At 39.0% G+C, this 12,584-nt stretch overlaps 1 protein-coding gene across 3 annotated transcripts in view; it reads left to right on the forward strand.

Annotated features, from left to right (window-relative positions):
- Positions 1 to 12,584, forward strand: part of si:dkey-178k16.1 (band 4.1-like protein 1) — a 39,830-nt gene continuing 27,246 nt past the window's right edge. For 2 of the 3 annotated variants that reach the window (XM_042409810.1, XM_042409812.1), the window contains exon 1: positions 1 to 463. The gene's annotated coding sequence lies outside the window, so the exon portion shown is untranslated. The remainder of the gene's footprint in view (positions 464 to 12,584) is intronic. The other variant, XM_042409813.1, reaches the window with a different exon arrangement.

Consider the following 12,584-nt stretch of genomic DNA (forward strand, 5'->3'; position numbering starts at 1 on the left):
TTCAAATGCACTCGAATTGAAGAAGTAGTAATCACGAGTGGATTTAAGTTATATCTGGCATTGAAACTATGACTCTCTGTGAGCATCCTTTTTTTCAACCTCCATGTCAGAATCATGCAACATAGTGCTTCACGGCGGGAAAAGATGACCTGAAATCAGTTGAGTGGTAAGAGACGCTGCGTGGCACAAGCGGAGCGGTCTTGTCCTCACATATCACGCACGACGTTCGGAGTTCCCCTGCTTACACCGTGAAAACGCCCCTCCACTCTCCTCCTTGCCTTTTCCGACCGTAAAAGCCATCCCTGCCGGCTTGTGCCTGCCTGCTGTCCCAGCCTGCAGGGCTCTATCTCCGGTGGCAGAGGAAAGGCGCTCCGGGGCGGTGGCGGCGTCCGTCTTCCAGTTTCCTGCAATCTCAATGATCAGAATCTGGATTGAAGCTTGACACCCGGACCTGACAGGACAGGTACAGTTTGTGCATTTTATTTATTTGTCTTATAGCGCGCTGATGACAGCGGAACAGGTGCATGCTGCATTTGCCGGCTGTTATGAAATGACATTGTAGGCATGAAGCATCTTCATACCGGTGACAAGCTTTGCACAAAACCGTGCTCTGCATGCTCTGCGAAGACATCGCTTTGTGCCTCAAGTGTTAATGGACGGATGGAGAGGGTGTTGCCACATAGCTTTAATCCGACCAATATGGTCGGCAGGCTGGTTTAATAAGCTGCATAGAATCAGGGCATCCTTTATTTCATGCATATCAAGGCCCAGTAGGCTGAAACAGGCAGCAGGTGCACCTTTCTTATCGCCTTCTGAATCACATATAGCTCTTGATCAGCACCGATGCTGTGCACATCCAACCCACTACAATTGTTCAGACCTTTTCTTGGCCATGCCAGTGTGTGTAAGGATTGTGATTTCTGTGTGTGGAGCTATAGGCTAACAGCTGATGCTCAAGATAATGAGCTAATTGAACACGGTGTGTATTGTCGCGGGTGTGGCAGAGGGGGCAGGCATGAAGGTCTACCAGATGTGTGGATTGCACAGTGAGAAAGTGGACTGTTAAATGGGAAATACCCTGAAAGTAGAAGTGGAACAGTTCATTAAAAAAATTACAACATGTATGTTGTACACACAAACACATGTATCGCAAGATATAATAAATATAAGGGGCAAACTGGGAAAAAAATCCAACCAGTCAGGTTGCTTTGATTAGGATACATTTCCAAATTTTTGAAGAAAAATGTTAATTAGTTGGGGAATAAACATTGTTTTGACCATATCTGCAATTAGTTGAACATGTCCTTAATCTTGAGAGCTGCAAATCAAAATTGTGTTCCAACTCCACAATCACAAAAAATAATCATTTTAGGATGTAGGCTTGTTTCGTCTGTTAAATCTCAAAATGCAACATTATCATCTATCCTACATATTGGACAATGTATTCCTAAAATATCAGACAATTTGAGATCAGTTATCAGTTGTGTATACTATAAACTAAAATCATACCCAGATAAGATTTTATGTTTTAAAACAGACACAGCAATCTGCAGCAAATGTAAAAGTATAAAGCATATTATAAAGCAGTAGAGGATACAGAGAGTTTGACTCGCTTTAGTTTGCAGTATACTTTTTTCATACAGTAAAAGTTTGGCAAAAAAATGAGGCAAATAAAAGAGTTTACTAAGTGCAATATAAGAGAGTTTAACCGTAATCCTACTGACTGTGGTCTCCGCAGACCCCAGAGGTTTACTTTTTGTCATATCTCACAGGTGCTTTATTCTGTCATTCCAATTTTTCATGACTTTATCAATTTGTTCCTTATGACTTCCTATCAGTGTTTTCTGTTTCTGTTTTAGTTAGTGCTTTTTTAAAAATACCAACGTATTAGGATCCTGGGGGACCTCGGTCAAAAGCACCCAATTCCGCCTATGCAGCTTTAATAGATGGAACTATTTACTGAGTTCATGTTTGCAATGGGGCCTAATTTAAAGTATCACACACTGTCGGGGTTGTAGGTGCACTCTGCGAGTTATTTTGAAGGCTTTGTGGAAAGATTGTATTTGGGATAAAAGCTGCAATTTGTACTAAAGAAAATATATTGTATATATATATATTATTATATTATATATAATGTACATATTTTCATTTTACACAATATGCAAATTAACTGTAACTTTCCTAAAATGATAATAATAATCTGTCTTTTATCCAGATGACATTAATTACATAACTAATAATGTTTTGGGAAGAAAAAAGTTAACATTTTGGTATGATGGTTGTTTCTTACAGTAGTTCATTCTTGGGGTCCCCGGGGACCCCAGTTGGTAGTCCATGTATGTTAAATATGTTGGTAGGATGAGGGTTAAACTTCCCATTTGTTTCCGACTTGGAAAAAATTTACATAACCCATTCAGCAAGTTTTACATCAACACCTCCAGATAGTCCGGACTCTAAATGTTACCATTGTCAGTAATACATCCTTCTGCTCATCCTCTTCCTACTCACACAGACTGTGAGTTGTCGTGGGCTGCAGCCACGCCGCAGGCTACAATAACTCCCAGACCCAGAATTGGTGGAGGCAGAGTCACGGAGGGGGCAAATTAGATCTAAAATCCATCCATCTGTCCATCTATGCCTCTGTCCCTTCATGCATCCTCCAGTCTCATTTTCCTTTCTTTCACCTGCTCCACTTTCAGCCTGCCCAGTGTGCATTACAATGGTGCAACTATAAGCAGTGTGGCGCTCCTCTGTTACGCCCATTTGCTTGTTCACATTAAAGGGCAAAGCCTCTTTCTGTGGATGCATGTTGCGTTAAAAACCCTACAGGAAAAATTATGGAATACCTATCTTCTAGGCTGTTGTCAAGGTTGTTCAAGGAGTCTCACTGCAGTTAATACAATAATGGAATTACATACTACATTTCCCACAGAGCAATTTCCTCTTATCTATGACAAGTAAGATGAAACAGACATTCAAGTAAATGTTTAAACAGGGAGGGACTAGCAAGGTTAGATGGCGGATGTACACATGCTGTTCACAGGCGGTGACTCCATTACTTTCCGGTCGATGTGTTGCCTCCGTGCAATCTGTCACCAATGCACACGCGATAAGGGTAAAGGTTAGGTCAAATGTTGTACAGCCGCAGGATGCGCTTTTGTGTGTGTGTGTTTTTTGTGTGCGCAAATTCAGCGTGCATGCTTGTTTAAGGTAGCACACTTCAATACAATTCTCCCTCGAGTCCTATTTCAAGTCATCCTATGATCGATTTGTAATAGCTCATTGAACCGGGGCCAGTGGTCTGTTCACAGCCAAATTGGAATTCTCCACAAGATAAACCCACGTCGCTTAGAAGAGAGAGGAGCTTTCAAAGGCATATTAAACATAACGGCATGTAATAAACTGTCACTTTTTGCATTATCATCACAAATGATGTGTTGTAGGATACAATGCCCAACTCACTGAGAAATTTCGTTTTCTGGCAATCCCTCCTCTAACATCACATTAAAGTTATGAGTGGTAACACAGTTTGACTCACGTTTATTCTACTGGTATCAATAATGATTATTCATAAGATGACAGACAGTGTCTCAATTGTGCTTCAATAAAACCTGAAATAGTGCATATTCAGAGGAAACTGAGTGTGATAGCTGAAGGATAATCACTTAAATGTGTTCAGTTTGCCTGAGATGAAAAAAAAAACTGAATCCAGTTTGAGATGTAGTTTGAAAGTTCAAAATGTGAACTTGACCTGTTTAGTTTGAATGTAGTCTTCAGCTGAAAGTAGGTTAAGGTCGAGGAGGAGGTTTGAACCCAGTTTGAACTCTCCTCCCATAGACTCCCGTTGTAAAAAATAGTGAAAAAAAATCTGAATATTTCAAAAAAGTATAAAGATGTTAAAAAGTTGATTACTTTCTAATTACTTGGAGCTCGTGTGTCATGTAGTAGTCAACAAGCCCCACATTTGAAGACTTTTGGCATAATTTCTTTGTACATATTCTGAATTGATCTATTTTGTGATAATATATAAAGTGGTAAAGGTAATCAGAATAATCTCATCAACCACACCACTATTTTCACTTTGACAGCTATATTTTACATCCCTTTTTGCATATCGGCGTCAAATAGTCTGACCAGACTTGTGAACAACACATCATCCTCTCTAAAGCCTGCACAACTAACATGATTAAAAGGTAATCTTAACACGCATTACGCTTTCTTGTAAGTGTGAAATCTTAGATAAGCTTGTCCCTGCTCAGTGACACACATACCATCAGATCTACATGTCGCTTCACTGACCTTTTGTTTTTATGGAGAATCATTTTGATGCAAAATAGAAGCTGACATCACTCTTTAAACTGCTGGTCATCCTTCTCCACCCACAACCACTGTCTCCACCATGTTACATGAGTGTGCCCACCACTATATGAGCTGTCACAGTCTTCAGCATAGTGCCATGTAATGGTTCACCTCTTCTCTCATCTCACTAGTGTGTATGTGTCAACTAGCGAATAAATGCCTACGGGCTGTTCTCTCATTTGTTTTTTTCTTTTCTCTTTCTTTATCTTATTTTGATATGCTTGACAGATGATGTTAGGCAAGGGTTTCCATGGTAACTGCATTTTTAAAAAGGCATGCCTGATGTCTCTGTGTTAACTATCGTTAGTGGCGACGGTCTCGTCTTCGGTCAAATAGAAAACAATTGAACAGCGCTGCAGGCACAGTGTGGTGATTGTCATTCTTCTGTCATTGTGGTGAAGATTGAAGATATTTACTGTATATGTTTTTCTTTCTTTTCTGCAAGTAAAAGAGTGCAAAAATGCATGTGCTTTTAGAGTGAAATGAGCATGAAGAAGATGCTTTTACCATAGAAACAGAAGAAAGATGATTGTCTTCAGATTAATTGGGTGTGACTGATCACTATGGTGAATGTAATTTAATTGATTATATGTTCAGGGACAAATTGCGCTCAATATATTTATTTTTTCTAGGTAATTCATTATCAAAAAAAATTCAAAAACAACTTCCAAAAATGCTGAACAATGTACATCACCAAGCTGCTTAAATATACAGGAGGTGAAAATAATAATAGCAACACCTATATAAATATTAATATTAACCTTGCAAAGCTCATCATTTTCAGTTTCTGACAGGGCTGTGTCAAGGAGATGCTGATTCAACTCTGTGGTCAGTTTTGAGGGTGTAGATGGAGACGTATTAAATTGCATTTTCACACACTGTTCACACATTATAAATGATAGGTACAGACTACACTCTGCCTCGCCGGGCCGCAGTAATGGTTCTTAAAATAATGTTTTTTGATAGAAAAATCCAAATAGGTCAGGAGTCTTTAGTATTGCAATCATGTCCTTGGAATTCAAATTGCTTTCGATCTTTAATGTAATATTCCTATTACATATCCTGACATGACCCTCCCTCAGTAAATGGATGTGGTATTACTTTGCGGTGTAGAATGAAATAGGTTGGCTTCCACTCGTGTAAACTGATTAATATTTAAGATTTTCATCTCATAAATCAAACGATGCATTATGACAGCCCATTTTGAGAGATTTCACTGCCTGATTTGTTTTAATCAGTTAGGATTAACTTTACAATGAACCACCCCTGCTCTAATAATTCTGATATGCACATTTGTCACCTTTTTTGAATCGAAGTGATAATGAAGCAGACACAGATAAGTTTGCAATCACATAAATGTCTTTTCATATCAGCTCAAAAAGGGGAAGTTCCCCTTAGCACGGACCCTTCCCACGAGAGAGTGCTTATACTGTTCGATCCAGGTTGCACAGCTCCCTCTGGGCTCGCTTTCTCTTGGGGGGGATGAACTTGCAGCCTCATTGCATCGGAAGTCGTATCATTTATCTCTGTTGGGGTGTGACGTGATTTGCAGCAGACTTAACAGTCGTGCTATGCAATCTGCTTCCAAGACTGCTGAGTGCCAAAGGTTTGGAGTATGTGTGTATGTGGTTTCCCCTGAACAAGGACATCTCGCCACTCCCTTTTCCCCAACCCCCACCATCTTGAACCTGGTTTCCCACAGCCAGCCCCTGCCCAGCAAGGATTGATGGACCGGCTGTGTGTGCTATTAGAAGTCAAGCACTGATTGTGAAGCTGAGATGTAGAATCACGTGATTAAGTGGCAACGCTCACTGAGGACTGTTCAGCGGTTGGCTAATACAGTGGGTGGTGTCTGTGGATGTCAGTGTAGATACGGTCATTTAGCACATGGCGTTAAACACCACATGTTTTTATATGGCAGTGTGTGTACATTCTGCCGTTTAGCAGCTAGCTCACTTGGTCATGTCTGGATACACATCAGTTACTTTCATGCTTGTAGTAGGGCTAACTAGGGCTGCAACTAACGATTATTTATCGAATAATCTGCCAAATATTTTCTCTTGATTAATTGTTATGTCTATAAATGGTCTGAAAATAGTGAAAATAGCCTGTTATAATTTTCTAGAGTCAAAGGTGACGTCTTTGTCATTTTTTGTTTGATCAACAGTCTCAAACCCAAAGATAATTAGTTTACTATTATTGATGACAAAGAAAAACATTATATTATCACATATAAGAAGCTGAAACCAGCAAATATTTGGCATTTTTTATTACAAAAAAAAACAACTAAAGTGATTATTTGATTATCAATATTGTTTATTATATTTTATTATTATTATTATTATTATTATTATTATTAATTTTCTGATGACTGATTAATTGACTAATCGTTGTAGTACATGTAGAATGTATAATAAAATAATATAATAGCTAATAATTGTAACAGTAAGAACAGGACTGCAAAAAGAAAGGAATGGTCACTTGTTCAGATAAAAAAACATTAGTGGTGTTTCTTCCTTTAAAGGAATGTAGCTATTAAAATATATATTTTTATGATTTCATATGAGATTTATGGTGTTTAATTGCATCTGAAATGATGCAACAACTAACTGTTCTTCAGTTCCAGTGACAGCAGTAATACAGTTATGTCGAAATTGGATGTAGGCATACGGCCTTTCTGAAGTATTTTGACCTCTTTTCAGGGCTGCGGTCACATAACTCACAGTTAGCCAGAACACACAATCATATCATCTTACTGTAAATGTAATATCGAACTTTTGTTCTACTGAAAGGCCAAATTAGTCCTCCTGTGCAGACACACTAAGTCGAAAATGAAATGAAGGTATTCACATACATTTGCAGTGTTTTAAAACCATGTGTGAGTGCCAGTTTTCAGATATACATGAAAACCTTCTGATGTCTGGACTTGTGTTTTCTTATGGCTTGACTACTAACAAAGCATCATTTAAATAAGAAGTCCTGAAACCATACTGTATATCATAATACCATCAGTACACAGATATTTTTCAACACTTGAAATAATGCTGTGGGCTATAACAATAATTTTCCAGGAATCCTCATGTTATCAGATACTGGCTTGTTGCCACAGTAGATCATCAGTCTCTCTGCACTGATGACATCTAATGATAAACACAGATTGTTGTTTGTGTTAGTCAAAGACATGTAGTAGGATAAACCTCCAAAAATCCATTAGGGCTGTCCACTTCACTGACTGGAAAATAACAAGCACACTTTTACACTTGGCACAATAATAAGACACCTCAATTTAGTTTTGACTTTTGTGTGGCATCTATATTCATAGTTGTGCAGAATTTTCTCTTAAAATGTCCTGACAACTGACAGATGGTTTGTCTTTGTTTCAGAGTAAAAGTAATATCTCTAATAATCTCCAAATTAATGAATAGCCCAATTAACAGGAACGCAGTATGGAACATGCTTTGTTTTTGTTTTTTGTTTTTTTGTAAATGTCACAAAAGACTTTCTGGCAAAGGAAGAAAACTGCCTGGAGATCACAGTAAGCACATTATCTGCTCTCTGCAGCACACTATCTACTGCTACATCTTCTGCCACTACTACTAACACTGCCTTCCTGTAAAAAATTATTATAACTATATCCTAAACCTGTAAGTCAAAAGCGCAGATGGTCACATTCTTTAGTAAGAACATCAAAATGGTTAAACCAGCGGATGACAATAAGTTAAAAATAACAACATCTTTATTTAAGGGTCACTTAACCCAGATTTTAAAAAACCAAACAAACTGATTTGAAAACACTGTTTTCCATTTTCCCTCATCACCCCTTTTGGTATCCAGCCATCCAGATGGTTTGAGTTTTATTCTGCCACTGTTTCCAGTGAGTCTGTACATGATCCTGAGTACACTGTTTCTGGAAAGACACATAGCTGTTGAGTTTTTCAGAATTTTTTTGTTGCGGTGGTGCCAGAAATCTGTGTAGTCACACATACTGTACCACTAACCTCTGAGTGTGAAAAAGGTTTTTTGTAATTTAGCTAAACTGATCCTTTAAGCATCTTTGGTTAAAGTTTTTGATTCTTATAATAAAGCACTTTAACAATGGAGGAAGCTGCTGGAATCACTGGTTTGTATGGGAACATATCGCAGTTGCATTTGGAAACCATAATAAAATTTAGCATGGGGGCTAAAACCCTTGGGTTTGATGTTGCAAGAAATGCTTGAGAGGATTATTCTTTTCTTACAACATCATCAGCACAGGATCTGTCAAAAAAGGAAACAGCACAAATATGCCTCTTTACTTGCTCAAGCAGGCGGGTCTGATCCGCAGAGTTAAATGCTGCACTTTGATCTAAAAGTGGTAAAATAGAGCAATCAGCGCTATAGCGAGGGGAAGATAGCTCTGTTGTGCTGATGAGGGGGCTAAATCCTGACCCAAAATGCTGAGAGATGTTTTTGAAATCTCACTTTTTTTTAGAAATAAGACAGATTTTCTATCTAAACTAAGGCGGGGGATTACCTATGCTATATTGTTTTTGTTTAAAACCACAAAATAGCTCAGCACAGCATTGTTTCCTCAGATGGCAGAATGGTCTTGATTGCTATTAGTAATCAGTAGCTTGTTTTTTATTACCCTCTTTTTTATGAGATAATTCCTCTCTTGCAAAGCTGTGATATTGTGTTTTCCACCTCAGTGAGTGCATTCTCAAAGTATTGAAGATGAGGTGCTAATGACACAGTGATTGTTGTGCTCGCACACTGTATACCAGACTACTCTTTTTTTTTTTTTTTAAACATGCTCTGGAGGAAGGCAAACACTTGACACTGTAAGCACATGCATAATTTCCTGACAGCATACTGTGTATGAGGAGCGAAAGGAATCCACAAGCTGTCGTCCCTGTGTTTCTCCTGCACTACAGTGACATATTTTTGAGATGCTATCTTTGACAGATTTCTCCTGCCCACCTGCTGATGAAGGATGGGCCTGTGGGCAACTGACGCCTGCCTGAAGACGCATCAATTTTTTGGGCCTCTAAATTGACAGACTCTTTGTTTGAAAGATGGCATGAAGACAAATGGGCACAGGCAGGCCGTGGTGAGCGGTCCATCATGGACATCATTCTGCCCTAGATGATCAGCCATCATGTCCGTTACTATCTGGCAATTTATGTGAGCTGCCCCGCTGCAGACGGCGAGTGTTTGAGGGTGTCACGTTGACTGGATTTTGCTTCCTTTGTTGGAGAGGAGTTGACGTAGTGCAGTTTGAGACTTCTTTCCACTTCAGTGAGTGCGTTCTCATAGTCTTGCAGTTGATTCAAGCTTACATCAGGGAAGCCATATCTGCTGAGCCCCCGATGCTCAATAATGATCACGATGTATCTGGACTGACTCTGAAATGTGGACCGGAGAGGAGGTCATCTCCAGAGATAGACTGACATGGCAAGGCTGAGAGAGTCCTGAATGAGAGGAGTGATACAGAGGTCTGCGTGTATGTGAATGTACGCGTGTATTATGAGAGTGTGTGTGTGGTACGATAAAGGAACTAGACTGAATTCTGCTTATCTGTGCCTTGTCTTAAAAGATTTTCAATAACTGTGACTGATCAGCTGAACACAGCTTATCTTACTGATGCCTGCAGTGTTTTGTCACACAGTTGAATAGGCAACACTTCTCATGGAAACAAAGCATTTGATTTGATGATACGATCAGCTGTGTTTGACAGTTGGAGATACCGTACATCATAGACCTTTAGTTTTCACTCAAAAAGACAGCAAATATTTGGAACAAACTGCAGTGTGATAAAACTGTTTAAAAAATGCGGAGGAAAGATTTTGGTTGTACAAGCACAAGTATAAGTTTACAGATGTCTCATGTTTTGACACAGTATTGGGCCATCTTTATGTTGTGACAGTCAGCCAAGGAGGTGTAAATGAATCATAGCTCCCTCTCTGAATGAATTGCGGGATTTGTACTGGTGAATTTGCTTACTGTCAGTTCATGTTGAGTGCCACCAGCAGCTGAGATGATTATGTAGATGTTTATTTTGAGCATCATGAGCCATATACAGCAACCAGGGCTGCACCTGCAGCTGAGGTTGTGTTGTATGTATTCAAATAGTATTCGTTGCGTAGTTATTACAGTTGATTGCAAAATTGATTGGGGGCAAAATGCAAAGCCAACCTTCTGTGCAAAAATTTTTTCCAAAGTTCATCTGTAGTTAATATGAGGCTTCAGCAGTCCAAGATCAATAGATGTCTTCTAAAGTTACAGGCTGTTAGTACACAATTCCCTCTTTTTGTTACTATCCTCACACCACAGCTCAACAGGGAAACACTGTCCATGGAAACACAAAGAGAGACTTTTACTAAAAAAGATATCTGGAAGAATATGGAAGATATCTACTTGATTTGGATAACTCAGGCTGCTGAAGCCTCATGTTAGCTTGAGATAAAATTTGGAATACATTTGTGCACAGGAGGAATGATTATAGCAACCAAAATCTGTTTCAATGTTCATTGGGACACCTGACTAATGTTTTAAGACGGACTTGAAAAATTGTGAACTTGTCCTTTAAACCAGCTGTTTAACATGTGGTTTGATTGACAGCGGTATCGCCCTGGAAAACTAAGCAAAAAACCCCACAACTGTCATCACAGTCTGATTCTCTTTTTGCTAAATTCGGATAGGTGCACACACACACACACACACACACACACACACACACACACACACATATATACACCTCTTTTCCTCACCTTTTTCCAACGGCACATCACCCACTTCGAACTAGTGAGAAGAATACAGAAAATATTTCATGTAAAATAACAAAGGTTGTTTGAACTCTACAACATGTTTTCAGGGGCTTTAACAGATATTGTTCTTCGGTGAGCAGGGTTCATTCAACAGTGTGGATAAAGACTGAAAATGGACTGCAAAGCTTCCCCTGTTTTTCTATCAATATCACATTGACCTGTATCTCTTGATGTAGTTTGGGACTTTTAGTTAGTTGTAGGTGCTATTGGTTTTCATCAGGCCAGAAACACACGTATGCCCACACAGTTAGAGATTAATAGACAAGAGTGGAAGTAGAGAGGAAGCTGCCTGGGGTTGTTTTGGTTGTCTATGACGTAGTCAATAAACTTCTGAAGTATAAATAAAAAATTATTTCTGTCTTATTTAAGAAGGAAAAGGAAACTTACTTAGTGCAGATATTTTTGGAGGCCTTCAGAAAGACCTTTAATGGGATTCTGTTTGAAGACCATGACTGTTCTAGGAATTATGAGTCTGAGCAACTGCAGCACCTCACACATCTTGGTGTCTATCATCTCCCTCACACAGATGATTAGGTGTGCGGAGACCAGAACTGATGCGGAGCCACTGTGATTGAATCACAAAGTGACCCAAATGAAAGAATTGATTGGCCTCGCAATCATGATATGTGTGAAATGAGTGCCCTGAGTCTCTGACACTGATCTATTAGGATTCCTCTCAAATTTGCTTGTGATTCACTGACACGTTGTTCTGACACTGCTGCTTCATGGGGTTGACATTCACACCGGTTGGGGGTATAACAGTTGACGAATACGGCTGGATCATGTGAGAGACTGTTCAGAAAAATTTACATTTATCAACAAAATGAGATCAGATTAGAAATGCATGTCAGGGTAAAATAATTTACTTGGAATTTTAATCATGTGCCCCTCAATATATTACAGTGACTATTTGAAATATGCTTTTATATGAAGTGTAGGGCTGAGGGGCGTTAGGGTGGCCTAGGGGGTCTTAGACTCGAACCATACACCACGATGTCCCCTTGATGTAAATGTTAATGTCATTATGCTAACATCCTCATAAAGCCAAGTTCTATATGCTGCTGTTTAGCAGGTACAGTGTTTACCATGTTCATCATCTTAGTTTAGCATGTTAGCATGCTAACATATGCTAATTAGCAAATACAAAGTACAGGCTGAGGCTGATGGGAGTATCAATTTTTTTTTTTTTTTGTCATAAAGTATTGGACAAATTGATATTAGGAATTGATCTATAGATGGTAATCCATTCCAAACACTTGTTGAGACATTTCACTCAAAATCACAAATGGCTTTTCTGTGCTGCAATTTCTTGTTACTTATTGGCTGACTGATATGTCCTGATTTATCAGTCAGGCTCACAGTTCAGTTAAATGAATTGTGTTTCACCGTTATGCTTTACATCAGACAAAACTCTTCACA

This window comes from Thunnus maccoyii, chromosome 4, assembly GCF_910596095.1.
Source record: "Thunnus maccoyii chromosome 4, fThuMac1.1, whole genome shotgun sequence".
NCBI lineage: Eukaryota > Metazoa > Chordata > Actinopteri > Scombriformes > Scombridae > Thunnus > Thunnus maccoyii.